This window comes from Prionailurus viverrinus, chromosome B2, assembly GCF_022837055.1.
Source record: "Prionailurus viverrinus isolate Anna chromosome B2, UM_Priviv_1.0, whole genome shotgun sequence".
Classification (NCBI taxonomy): Eukaryota; Metazoa; Chordata; class Mammalia; order Carnivora; family Felidae; genus Prionailurus; species Prionailurus viverrinus.
In genome coordinates, this window is record NC_062565.1 from 91243405 (window position 1) to 91258481 (window position 15077).

Below are 15077 nucleotides of genomic sequence, written 5' to 3' on the forward strand. Positions count from 1 at the left end.
AGGGGTGCCTGGGTGGCTCAGTCGGTTGGGCGTCTGAGTTCAGCTCAGGTCATGATCTCACAGCTTGGGAGTTTGAGCCCTGCTTTGGGCTGTGTGCTGACAGCTTGGAGCCTGCTTTGGATTCTGTGTCTCCCTCTCTCTCTCTCTCTGCCCCTAACCCACTTGCATTCTGTCTCTGTCTCTCTCAAAAATAAATAAAAACATTAAAGAGAGAGAGAAGAAAAATAATAAAAAATAAATAAAATTAAAATGATTGATTTTGGAGAAAGTGGGAAATGGAACTCTTCATACACTGTTGATGGGAATATAAAATGGTACAACCACTTTTGACAACAGCTTGACAGTTTTTATGAAGTTAAACCTAACCTTTCATACAATCCAGCCATTTCATGTGTAGGTATTTACCAAAAGAAATTAAAATAGGTGTCCACACAAAGACCTGTATGCAAGTGTTGATAACAATCTTGTTATATAACAAGGTAATAAAACCTGGAAATGGCTCAAATGCTCAAAGGGTGAATGAATAAATAAATATGGAATGTATTATAGTAGAATGCTCCTCAGCAATACATTTAGAATTAAACTTGGTGATATCTGCTTTTCCAGCAGAGGAAAACATAGGAGCCATTAGAGTAGAAGACAATTAAAAACAAAACAAAGCAAAACAAAACAAAACAAAACAAAACAAAACAAAACACAACAAAACCTTTCGAGAACAGCTTATACTAACATAAGGTTGTTAGCAGTTGCAAGAGAGTGATTACTTCAGTGGAGAATGCCAGTGGAGGGTCATGTAACTGAGGCTGGGACGTACTGTGTAACATACTTTCATACAAAATGATATGTGGCATTGAGGTGTGCTTATTTGGGAGCCTTTGGTTTATTGTGATATGTCTATTGAATATTATCTGTGTTATTTATTGGCTTACTTTTTCTTTTAATAATAATCTCATGGTTATATATTGTGTCCACTGAATTTAGATGTGAGGATTTGGTGGAGAGTTGAGATTTGTCAGTTTTTCAGGAAAGGACTCCAAAAGACTAAAATAATGCCCTTAAGGCTTCTGTAGAAGTGAGTTGGAAATATATATATACATGTGTATATATATGTGCATATTATATACTTATATATGTGCATATTATATACTTATATATATTTATATATAATATAAATATAAATAATAAATATAAATAAACATATATAGTCAGTCTATTTATTTGAGCTATGGGATTTTAAATGGATAAATATCATCTCTGCCCTTTGAAATATTGATTACCTAATTAGCCACTATTAATCATGGTTCAACCATTCCAGTCTTTAAAAGTCAAAATTAAAACTCCATTTTGAATGACATATGTTAGCATCAAATACCAGAAAACCCTTGTTTTCTAGATATAGGATGTTTCCACTCAAGTAATATAAAATCAAATGCAGACTTTGGCTAATGTGCCATAGTTTCCTTACCTTGATTTAGGGAATGACATTTATGAAATAAATTCCTTTATAGAACTGTTAACATTTTTGGTTTCTTCTTGTCAAACTGATTACGTAAGTTTCTTCTAAATACAAAAGAAAAGAAATACTCCAGGTAGCTTGGACCTGACTCATATTGATTGTATTCAGTGACTGTTGCTATTAACTTTCTAATGGGTTAGGAAATAATGACAAGAAATTGGCTAATAACAGTATCCTATACTATTCCTGGCACTCCTTTGTCAAATTTTGTGTTTGATTTTTGACCGTCTGGCTTTCTAACAGTCTGTATTACCAGAACTGTTGGTTGATGTAGCAATCTGATGTAATCCCTTGGATCTGGTATAGCTCTTCCTATGAAAACTTATATCATGGTCATAATTTTATTTCAGAGACCTCCATTTTAGGTTATGAGGAAAACAAAGAAAGCAGAGAAAAAAATTATGGGCAAACATTTTGAAAATAAATGCCATTAATCACAGTATTTGGTGATGTTGCATATAATTTCATATAAACTATTACCACTAGAGGAGAGCAAATAAAAATAATGCCCTACTGAGTTTGGATCTATTAACCTCTTCCTTAGAGGTAGCTCAAAGGCAACTCCAGGAACCTTCAGCAGAAAGACGATCTAAAAGAGAGAATCTATATATTACCACGTTTATGACTAAAACTTAATAAACTCAGATTATTCTTCATACAGTCAGTTGTAAAAAACGGTTAACAGCTGGTATCAGAGTTCTTTTGATTTTATTGAGGAAATGGTTTGATAGAATCATCTGACATGGAAATTAGATCCCACAAAGATGGATTATCAGTAGCCAAACAAACAAAAGAAAAAAAAATTAACTTCTATTTATTAAAAACAAGTGTTTGAGGGAAGGGAAAAGAGCACAACAGAGAGAAAAAGAAAAAAAAAGTGTAAGTAAACATTTTTAAAACAGAGATGTCTCTAATGTTCATTATTCTGAAACAAAACTCCCAGTTCTACCTCTCCAAATCCTCAGTAAAGATTTGAGAATCCTGTTTTACAAGTGGAGAGAAGGGACTTATTTCCAAAACTGGGTTTGTATTGCTTTCTTATTGCTGCTGTGACAGATTATACATTTATTACAGTTCTGGAGGTCAGAAGTTCAAAAATGGGTCCTCCAGGGTTATATGAAGGTATCAGGACTAGAGGCTTTAGGGGCAATCTGTTGGCTGTTTTTTCCAGGTTCTAGATGCTTCACTTCCAATTTAACAATGTTGCATCCTCAAATCTTTCTCTTTGCTCTCTCTGCTTCTGTCTTCAAGTCTCCTTCTCAGACTGACTTTCATGCTTCCCTCCTTCCCTTATAAGGACCCTTATGATCACATTGGGTCCACCTACAAAATCCAGGTTAATCTCTCCATCGTGACATCCTTATTGACAACTGCAGAGCAAGGTAACATTCACAGGTTCTGGAGATTAGTATGTGGACATCTCTGGGGGTCTTTTACTCTGTTTACCACAAGGTCCCTGTGGGAAAGAAGGATGTGCAGGTGGAACAGTGTCATGATCTCTAAAATGTACCAATTCAATGGAAGCAGGGAGCTTAAAGCCAGAGGGGATCATGAGAATGTGCCTTGCATAGTTTTTGAGCAGGACTATAGCATGATTATAGTATATGTGCTTTAGGGAGATAATTTTGTGATAATAGGAAAGAAGGATTTTGGCAGAAAGATAAATAACAAAATAGTTAATAGTTCCAAAGAACAATAGGTTTGTCACAAAGCAGTACATGATTAATCACCAAAAGTTTCTACAGACAATAATTGCTATTGGAATTTTTAAAATGTAAATTTGGATAATGATGATTAGTGAAGCTGTCCTAATGAGGCCAAGGACGTGCATTTGACTTCTTTGTGGGTCAGAATGTTCCATGGCTGAGTTAAACACAGCCCTGGGAGTGTGAGAGAGTCATAAAGAAAATCAAGTAAGAAAACAAGGTAGAGTGATAGTAAGTAATATTTCATCTCTACTGGAAATAAAAATCCCAGTTTTTATGTTCTTCTGATGATAGGCTGGTACTTTACATATTAAAGGTAATACTTTAGTCATATAATTAGACAAAATAGGTTTTTTAGATTCATACTTCTGTAAATATACATACATTTATTTTTCTGATCATAGACATGCTTCTAAAGATTTGTGTAAACAAAATTTGCATGACCTCTCTAATATTCCAAATATATTTCTTACATGAACTTTATGAAAAATCAGTATGCAATTTTGCTCCCTGAAGAGAAAATTTATATAAGAATAATTGTAATTATTCTTTGTAATTGTAATACCAAGTTTGTATGATGAACACAAATTGAGATCAAGAAGAATTAATTAGAGGGGCCAGTGATATATAGAATAATGGCTTTGAAATGTAATAGTGGATCTGAGTCTTAACTCTGCTTTTGATTAGTTGTGTGATTTTATATAATTTACCTCTCTGAGTCTTTGGTTCTGTTTTATAAAGTAGAGATAATAATGCCTACTATTAGGATGGTTTTGAGATTTAGAGAGGTTATTTGTGTATTGTAGGTGTATCTCAAATGATATTTTTGTTGCTATTATCCTGATTCAAATGTTCAACATCAGTAACCTAATACAGCCACCTCCATAACAGGGACACACTTGCTTTTAGGAACAGAGGGATTAAGTTTAAAATATTATTTTAAATAATCTTATAATAATTTTTTCCGTCATCATTAAAAAAATATTTTCCCTCTCCTTTCTATCTTCCATTGTTGTGATTAACATGTCAGCTGTCTGTCTAATTGTCTTTACTTTGTTGGTAACCTGTTTTTTCTCTCTGATTTACAAGTGTAAGTCACAAATGTTACATGGGTAGTGTGAATAGTTACATGTGTCGTAGTTTTAACATGGTGAAAATGAACCAGCTACTCATAAAAGTACATAAAATCTTGCTGATGCTAGAGAGATTTTTTTTTCTTTTGAGACTTTGTAGAAAAACACAAAACACACTTCTCAATATTTGTTTTCCAACTACCTTAAAATAGCCCCTTGTTCTCCATCACTATATTCCCTTACTCATGTAGTTTTTTTCATAGGACTCACTACTTCTTGACACTGAATTTTATGTGTATTATATGTTGTCTGTCCCCCAACCCCAAAAACACCCAGAATGTTACCTGCTCTATCACACCAACTACCTTTGGTGTTTGGTAGCTTTGTTCACAGTAAGATTTCAGAGCATATTAGTTTGCTAGGATTGTTGTAACAAAATCTTACAGGCTGTGGAGCTTAAATATAAGTAATATATATTCTCAATGTTCTGGAGGCTAGAATTCCAAGATCAAGTTGCTGACAGGTTTGGTTTTTTTTCCTGTGAGGCCTCTGTCCTTGGCTTGTTTTGTCCTCGCATTGCCTTTTTTCTGTGTATGTACGTGCATCCCTGGTGTATCTCCCTTGTATAAGGACACCAGTCACGTTGGATTAGGATCCCAGGCTTAAGGTCTCATTTTAACTTAATTGGCTCTCTAAAGACTCTATTTCCCAATATAATCACATTTGAAGGTACTGGGAGTTAGTGTGTCAATATATCAACCTGAGAGGGTCACAATTCAGTCCATAACACTGAGAAAAGGAGTCTGATTGGCTTAGTTTCAGGTGATGGTCTCAGAAGTCAGAATAGAAGGAAAAAGGAAACAATATTCAGAAGAAGATAGGATAACAAAGTGCTAGTTATTTAGGAAAACAAAAAACTGATAGTTATCATGTGTTCCCCAAGGAGGATTTGAAAAGCAGCTTATTCTGTGTTGCTACTTATGTCCCATGTTGGGAGGTGGAAGGAGGAAGGTGAAATAGAATGAAGTACAAAAAGAAGTACTAACTTTGTTTCATTTTATAGTCAGAAGTTGGGAGATGTCAATAAAGAATGAGATATCTCAGGAGATTACATAAAGATTTCAAATAAACCTATCCAAAAAACAATGTAATAAAAATTGAATGGGGAGGGGCAGGTGTAGAGGGAGTGAGCTCATCTTTTCTGGTAGAGAGAACAGTTGATAAAAGAAATAGAGGTGTAAAGGCACAAGAACATTGTTATATGCTTAAATAGATAACCTCTAGAAGATAACCAAGAATTCAGATAATCACCTCTAGAAGAAGTAAAGCCAGAAATGGTATAAAATAATTGTCTGTGGGGAGTAGAACCGGGAGTGTGAGGCAGGAAGAAAGACTGGTTTTTAGTTTTTGTTTCTGTGTGCATCTATTACTCTTACGATTAGAATAAAATAAAAAAGGACTTTTTATTTATAAGGAAATGTCTGCCATTCTGGAGAAAGACAAATATTATCTTCAGAATATTTTTTTGTGTTTCTGTATTCACATCCTTAAACAAAATATCTGATTATCTTCAGATTAGTCTATCTCCTGTTCATGACAGAAGACTTATTGCTATTAAAAAAAAAAGGAAAGAAAAGAAAAAAAAGTGCTAGAATTAATCTGCACAATTGGTTTAGGACTTTATGGACATTTGTTCTTTTTGTCTTAATTTAAAAATTATCCATCTAATTGTCCTGGACTGTTAACGTGGGGACAGTTATGAAAGTTCAAAAATAAAATTTAATAGATCTTTGTATTTTGAACCGTCCAATAATAGTAGTGAGGATTTATTTTCAAGTGCCTCCTGTTAGGATATTTACTTAAACCTTGGCGTCTTTTGCAATTTATCTTTTCTCATAGTACTGTTCAGTACATTTATTTCTTGTAACAGCACTCATCTAGACATACTTAAAACTAATTGCCTGAGTCTGGAGGTGAACAGTTTTTCTATTCTATTTGTCCTTGTTCCAGTGAATGAATGTTAGATTTTTTGTTTTTCAAGATAGTCCCTAGTCAGTAGGTGAATGTGCTTAGGATACTACTGATCCATGCATTTTCTTGAACTGATATTAAAGTAGAATGAATTTTTCAAAGACTATTTTGTCTTTAAAAGCTTAAGCAAGCTACATAAAGAAAGAAATAACACAGGGTTGTAAAAATCAAATAACTAATCATATGGATACTTAGTTACTTCTTCTCTAATCCTAGCTTCCATTCCTTCTTGTTTCCTGATAGTGTTTACAATGATTTATGTTCACTCTTGTATTTAGGGCAAAGCCATTTAAATTAATTCACCAAAGAAAGAGAATAAACATTTGAAGACCATTGCCTTCATATCTCAAATCTCAAATTATCCTAGTCAAATAAGTCATATTCACTCAAACCTTTGAATATCAAAAGCCTACTTTGTGTACGCTATTGTGCAAAGTATTATAGAAAATGAAAAAGAAATACTAGTTCCTGTCTTTGGAATTTTAGCCATCTAGCTGTGGTGACAGACTTTAGATAAATGAAATAAATGTAAGATAAGAACTTGTAATATAATACCTATACTCCATTGCTGCAAATGTACATATTCTAAAAATGCAGAAATGGTGAATCTCAAAGTGAGCCAAGGTAGTAAAACTTTGTTGTGAGAATAGCAATGCAATCTCAGATTAAGGAATTGTAAGACTTGGATTAATTATTGAGAAGGAAATGGGTAACCAAGAGAGAATATGACTCTGGACATTTGGAAAAAGCCTGGTTTATCTGCTCACTAGACCTGTATATAGTGATGCAGGGGAAATAGAGTTGTGTGATAACAGGTCCTTTCCCTACCCCCATCCCTGCTTTTTTGTGGTGAAAACCCCATTGTCCCACTTTTGTCTATTTACTCAATTGATGGATATTGTAGTTGTAGGTTCCCTTATATTTCCTTTATGTTATCCCTTATCTTTCAGTAAAGACATGCTATAAATTTCAATTTCCCATGTAACTGGGGTTCATAGTGTACTATGGGGAATTAACAAGAAGTACCTGACCAATGTTTATAATAAAGTGGACAATGAATGAGTAGAGTTTTTTCTCTGAAGCCAGATGGTGGTGGTGGAGGTTGGCACTGGATAGAGACAGTTATGATCAATGGTAAAGCAATCTCAGGAGGGTCATCAGCATCAAAGTAGCAGTGCCAGCCTGATGAAGAAACTGCTGACAGGACACAAGATCACATGGGAGGTAGCACCTGGATGGTTGTCAGAAATCACTCAGGCACAGTTTGTAAGGGAGCTGGTTTCCAACAGTCAAGAAGAGGCTCATTCCAATGTATTTTGGACCACATCAGTGACCTTCATTTATTCTGCAGGTTGCCATTGCATTCCTATTTGTGTTTTGACTACAACAAATAGGAAAGCTATCTGGTGTCCCAAGTCTTAATGAAATTCAGAATAGTGATTTGTATTTTGAATCCAAGGATAGAGAATAGTAATGAGCTGGAATTCATAGGTTTTTTTTTTAAGTTTATTTATTTTTGAGAGAGAGCAAGCAGGGGAGGGGCAGAGAGAGAGAGAGAGAGTGAGAGTGAGAGAGAGAGAGAGAGGAAGAGAGAGAGAGAGAGAGAGAGAGAGAGAGAGAGTCCCAAGCAGGCTCTGCTGTCAGCACAGAGCTGATGCAGGGCTTGATCTGACAAACCGTGAGATCATGACCTGAGCTGAAACCAAAAGTCAGACATTTAACTGACTGAGCCACCCAGACGCTCCTGGAATTAATAGATTTTTAAACAGGGAGCTAGTAGTAAGTTCTCAGATGCTCCATCTATAAAAGAAGATTGAGCAAAACAAAGTCTAATATCTTTTTCTGCTAAAAATCTATTTGTCAACCCATTACTGAGTTATACATGTTTTCCATTCATCCTCCAATGCCAAAGGAAACATCATTGATTTACTCTACCTGCCTGCCCTTGACTCCCAAACTCAACCTTAAAAATGTATTCATATAAAACTTTAGAAATTGAGGCACTTTACTTAATTTTCTTGAAGAATATGTTGACTGAGTTTACTATTCTTAATCTGTGTTTTGAAAACAGTAATATAAAACAGGATCTATATTTCAAACTCATTGTCTCCTGTGATGAACCAGTGCCCGAAAGCCACAAACTTGGATGATAGCCCTACTACTGAAAATAAATGAAACAGATGTATTTTTTCACATAAAGGAAACACATGTTTATTGTGAAAGCACTATAAAGTATGAAAAAGACAAAAATCCATAATCTAAAAAAATTGTCCAGAATCTTATGTTTTATAAATAACAAGAGGTAACATTTTCAATGTTTCATTTCTGATGGTTACTAATGCCAAGGTAGGGTGTATTAATACCCTTAAATACATATTTAAAAATATATATATTTTTTACTTAACATGAAAACTTTAAATATTTTCTCATGTTAGAGAAAATTTGTGGCTGCCAAATTTATTGTATTTCTGTACTATATTATATATGTTTATTTCCCTATTGCACCTTTAGTTTATTTCAATTCTCTATCTTAAAAAAAGCTGTAAAGAGTATTTTCAACTATATTTCTTTGACTACATGTATAATTATTTCCTTGGTTTATCTATACAAAAAGGAATATACGGGCCAAAATATGAGCACCAAAGTTCTAGAATGAACATCATTAAAATTTCTTTCCAGAAAAGTTTTACCAGTTTACATTACTATAAAAGTATGAGTACTTGTCTTCACATTTTCTTGCTATGGAACAAGTAACATGTCATATTGATAGATGAAAATATTATTTTATTATAATTATATTCTGTACTTGTTTGGATATATATATATATATATATATATATATATATATATATATATATATGTTTGCCCATTGGAAAAGTAGGTTGCTTTTTTATTATTAAATTTTGAGAGTTCTTTATATATTCTGAATGCAAATCCTTTATCAAATATGTTATTTGCAAGTGTTTTCCCAGTGTGTAGCTTTTCTTTTCATTCTCTTAGCAGCATCTTTTGAAGAGTCTTATTAGGATACTAGTATTTGATGCCTTTGTATCACTTTACTTAAATTTTAAAAGGGGGAGAGAGGGAGATACAGGAAGGGATGAGGAGAGAGATGGGGGAGAAGGGATAACGGATGGAAGAGAGGAAAACTGGTTGGTTTAGGTTGAGTTACGTGCTCATTTATAGGCCAGGGAAAGATGGCACTTTGATATTTTCACAAAGACTGCACATAATGGATATTCATCAAAAAGTATAAGAAAAGTGTAATGGTATGTGATTTTATCTGATGAAAGCTACGAGCCCTTTGGGTAGAAAATGCACAAATGCAATACATGATGCATTTTACATACAAATACAGTCACAGAAATGGTCAGGATAAGAGCACTGGTTTGATAATTCTGAATATACAACCTCATGGTTTATAATTTGGTTTATTATGGTTGAGCAATCTGACACTATCCTAATTTTTATTCCCGTTAAAGTATTGTTTTTCTTTTGGAAAAGCTTTTGAAAGCATGGAAAATTCTTCCTGGATACTTAAGCCTTTCATTAAACTATATCTTAAAATGGCTGCTTGCTTTTTATTTTCACTTGGAGGCATTATAAGACCTATCAGGTTTCAGGCACATAAAAAACATTTTTAGGTAACTTGTTTGATTTTATCTTTGATTCTTATAATTCTAAGGTTGGATTATACTATCACATTCATAAATCACATTTGTACTCATTTTCTTTGTTAATTTATTCTATGTATATCCCTTAGGTTTATCACTTGTTTTAACTGACCAGATATTCCAGAACATCATTTCAATCATATGCTGCTTCTGCCCATTCAATAGGATTGAATGATTCCTATCATTTAAATAGTGATTTGAATCATCCTCCTGCAGAATTCAACCTCTTCTACTCTTATTTAGTAGTTGTGAATATCACTGAAACCCACTCTAAAACTACCTGTCTGGGTTTCTGGGTATTGCAAAGAAAAGCGTGACACAAACCAAGTTAGGGTATTTATTTACAGACCTTAAGCTGTATGTATTGGCTGCCAGTACTTGGTTACTGCATTGGCCACTTCCTCCATAGCTGGGACATGGCTCAAATGCATATCTGGTTTTTATTTCCATTTAATAGACCCCCCTTTTTTTCTAAACAAGTCTTCTTCTAAATATAGATATATCCCCAGCCAAAGAAACTCCTCCTCCTTTCCCCCTCACGCTGAATACACACTGATTTAAAGGACATCACGTGACTGTAAAACAGACTATTTCTTTTTAATAGTATGTGATACCTGTTATTACTCCTCTTACTTTCTGTTCTGTGTCCTCCCTATATTGTATAGTACTCCAACAAATCTTATCTTGCATGTGCCACACTTAAAATTTCCTCTTTGTTTTTGAGTCTTCATTCTACATCCCTACAATAAATAACAACAAAAAAAAAAGTTCTTGAGGACAGATGCTGATCTTCATGTTCTTCTGAGACAGCTATTCCAAGGGTGAGATTGATTCCTTGCTTGTTCCGCTTTCTTCTTTTGTTTTGATTTATTTATTTTTAATTGAAAACTTTCTCAATAGGGTCATTTCATTATTATTTACAGATAATTTCCTCATATTTTATTGGGATTAATTTGTTGGCCTGTGGAGACTTAATCTTAGGGGATTCTATTTGAAAATTCTTTAAAAAGCTGACTTTTGCTTGCAGACTGCATTCTATTTAGAGATAGACCTGATAATAACGTTATTAAAGAACTGCTAGTTTGGAGAAATCTCCTTTATTTTCTTAAGTTATGGAGAATTGAGTTGGTTGAATTTCCTTAAACACAATTTCCATTTATGTAAATCTCTTTTAATTGTGACCCATTCGAATTAGTCTAAAGAAAGTTCAGATTGCCTACTCCTGTAGAAGGCTTAAATAACCTTATTGTAATTATTTTATTTTATTTTATTTTATTTTATTTTATTTTATGTATTTTTAAAATTTTTTTTAAGGTTTATCCATTTCTCAGAGAGAGAGAGAGAGACAGAGTATGAGCAGGGGAGGTGCAGAGAGAGAGAGAGGGAGACACAGAGTCTGAAGCAGGCTCCAGGCTCTGAGCTGTCAGCACAGAGCCTGATGTGGGGCTTGAACTCATGGACCGTGAGATCATGACCTGAGCCGTAGTCAGACGCTTGACCGCCTGAGCCACCCAGGCGCCCCACTTTATTGTAATTATTTTAAGGTTTATTACAATTTTTTCTGATGCTTTTATAAATTAAAATTACACATTATATATATAATATATTATATATATATTATAAATTAACTTTACACATTAAAATGCAAATAATGTTTTTGGGTACAGTTTAATATTTTTAAATTTTTATTTTATTTTATAGAAACCAAAGTCCTGCTTTGATATAATGCTGAAAGTGTTATTTTTGTTTGTTTGTGTTTAAACAGTATAAAAACTGTGTGAACATGACCCAGTTGACCTTGCTCCAGTTTACCTTGCCTGGTAAAGATAAGACTGTAAACTAGAAATAATTTTGGTGTTTGTTTCAGAATATTCCTGTAGATCAATTTTATCAGAGACAATGGTCTACTTGCCTGGGGAAATAGTTTGCTTATTAATTAAGAATTTACTTATCAAGATTCATTTGGAGACCCTCATTTTCCTTTATTTACCATGTTGGAACTGTTATATCACAAACTTTCCTCAATCCTAACCAGTTTCCTGCCTCAAAAACCTTGCTTTAAACTAGTTGATCCCAATCACTTTCAACTTCTCTTTTCTGACGCACTGCTAAGCTTCTGTAAGGGGGTATTCACTCTATTATAGTGAATTCAAATGAACTTATTTTTGCTTAATTATCAAGTCATTTGGTGATATTTTGGGAAGTTCAACAATCTGGAAAAGTGATGTCTTATAGAACTTCATGCAATGATAGAAATATCCAATATGGGGGGTGCCTGGGTGATTCAGTCAATTGAGCAACCGACTCTTGATTTCAGCTCAAGTCATGATCTCAGCATCATGGGATCTAGCCCCATGTCAGGTTCCACACTGAGTGTAGAGTCTGCTTTAGATTCTCTCTCTCTCTGTCTCTCTCTCTGCTCTCCCTCCTGCTCTCTTGCTCTCTCTTTCTAAAATAAATATAAAAAATAAATTAAAATAAAAATAGAAAGAAATATCCAATATGGTAGTCACTAGCCACATGTGCTCTTGAAATATGGCTAGTGTGACTAAGGAACTAATTTTTAATTCTATTTAATATCAGTTACCTTAAACTTAAATCTGAATGTCCCTATGTGGCTAGAGTCTACCATATTAGATAAGATAGATCTTGGAGGTTTCACTGAGATTCAACTGAGATCCGACCTTACCACTGTGGCTAAGACCCTCAATCCAGAAACAGCACTCTCTGCTGATGTCCTTTAAACTCAGTGGTCTCTGACTATTATGGGGAAAGGGTAAATCTTGTTCCAATTGTTTTTTCATGTCATAAGAAATGCCAAGTTTATATTCTTTTCCAGGAAATAGACTTTTTAATGGATGTCTTTATTATCTGATAAGATTTGAAAGCTTTTATCTTTGCTGAAAATCTGTTTTGTTGCTAACAACTCTACTATTTGTCTTTGTCTTTGTGTGTGTGTGTGTGTGTGTGTGTGTGTGTGTGTGTGTGAAAGAGAGACAGACACACACACACATATGGAAGAAAGAGACACATACACACACAGAGTTGTAAGAGGAAAGAGAAAGAGCATAGATTCCAATAAACCTATTTCTCAAGCTGTTTCCAGCTTGAGACAGGCTAAGAACTGTAGAGATTTTCACTCAGGCTGTATTCATTTAGACAAATGTTACCTTATATGTTACTTATCAGTGAGAATCTTTTAAGACCAAGGCAAGTCTCATCTTATTTTTCCCATGAGAACATGATTATGGAAGATATCTCCTCTCCAGAACTTCTGTCTGCTTTCACAGATTTTCAGGTCTGTATAGTTGACTGACTCTGACGGAGAGGTTGTGTGATGTGGCAGGTGCATGCCAATCATTTGAGGACCCCAAGACACAAGGTTCATCAACATGCTTTAGATGGATTGTTGCTAGGCTTTCATGGTCTTATCTCACTCTGAAACTAAGTCTGTGCACCATCTGGGTTATATCTTCTGTCTCTAACATGTCTTTACACTTTAATTTAAGGGACTATCCTTCATAATTTCACCAATGATAATTTAGATTATAGTGCCACCCCAAAGAACTTTGACACGACATTGTTCATTTGAGAAGCATGCTGTAATGGAAGGGGAACAAAATCCCAGATATCCAACTTTCTGCACTGATTTTATAGTTAGGAGAAATTTCTAAAAGAAATTCCACTATAAATTGCTTTTTAAAAAGATTTCTTTTTTTTTTAAACTTAAAATTTTTTTTAATGTTTATTTATTTTTGAGAGAGAGAGAGACTGAGTGCAAGCAGGGGAGGAGCAGAGAGAAAGGGAGGCACAGAATCCGAAGCAGGCTCTAGTCTCTGAGCTGTCAACACAGAGCCCGACGCAGGGCTCGAACTCAGCTGTCAACACAGAGCCCGACGCAGGGCTCGAACTCACGAACAGTGAGATCATGACCTGAGTCGAAGTCAGATGGTCAACTGACTGAGCCACCCAGGAACCCCGAAAGATTTCTTTGCTAAGACAAAAAAATATGAAAAAACTTATAATTATCTTTTTTAAATATATTCCCAATCACAACTTAACCCTAATGGCTTTTATTTTATTATTCCTCTTGTTTATCTTTTGCTTCTCATTACTTTCTGTCTCTACTCCTCTTTCATTTCTTCTGGTTATCCAGAAACCCAGGAAGGTCACCTGTCTTGTAAAGCTAAATCCCCTTTTTATTTTTTTTTTAATTTTTTTTTCAACGTTTTTTATTTATTTTTGGGACAGAGAGAGACAGAGCATGAACGGGGGAGGGGCAGAGAGAGAGGGAGACACAGAATCGGAAACAGGCTCCAGGCTCCGAGCCATCCGCCCAGAGCCTGACGCGGGGCTCGAACTCACGGACCGCGAGATCGTGACCTGGCTGAAGTCAGACGCTTAACCGACTGCGCCACCCAGGCGCCCCAATCCCCTTTTTAAAAAGGTAAGCTTTTTATGGTTGATTTTAAGCCCTAAGTCATATCAAGCAAGACTGGTCTAAAAAATTTAAGATAGTTCAGAGAACATAAAACTCAGGATCAATATCTGTTGGCTCGTCTCTTAAGAGGAATTCTATTTACAAAAACTGGATGAAAAAGGAAGATGGGTAAAACCATAAGGATTGCTTAAGAAGACTCTGAATTACATAAGAAACCAGAAGGTTTTAGAAAAGTTGTGGATTGCTAAATTAAAAGCTCTCCCAATGGTATTTTTCTTCCTTATTGAAAATCAGATCACAGCTTCCTACCTAAACTGAACTTTGGTTCTCTGATATTTTTTTTGTCTAATCAAGCCCTGACTGAAGATTACCACATGGTAATAAGTTCTTTGTGGGCAAAAATTTCTTCTGATATTGGCAGAATTCTAAAATTTTTATAATGTTTTTATTTATTTTTGAGAGAGAGAGACAGAGGGCAAGAAGGGGAGGGGCAGAGAGAGAGGGGGACACCAATCTGAGGTAGGCTCCAGGCTTTGGGCTGTCAGCCTGACGTGGGGATTGAATCTGCAAACATGAGGTCATGACCTGAGCCAAAGTCAGATGCTTAACTGACTGAGCCACCCAGGAGCCCCTGGT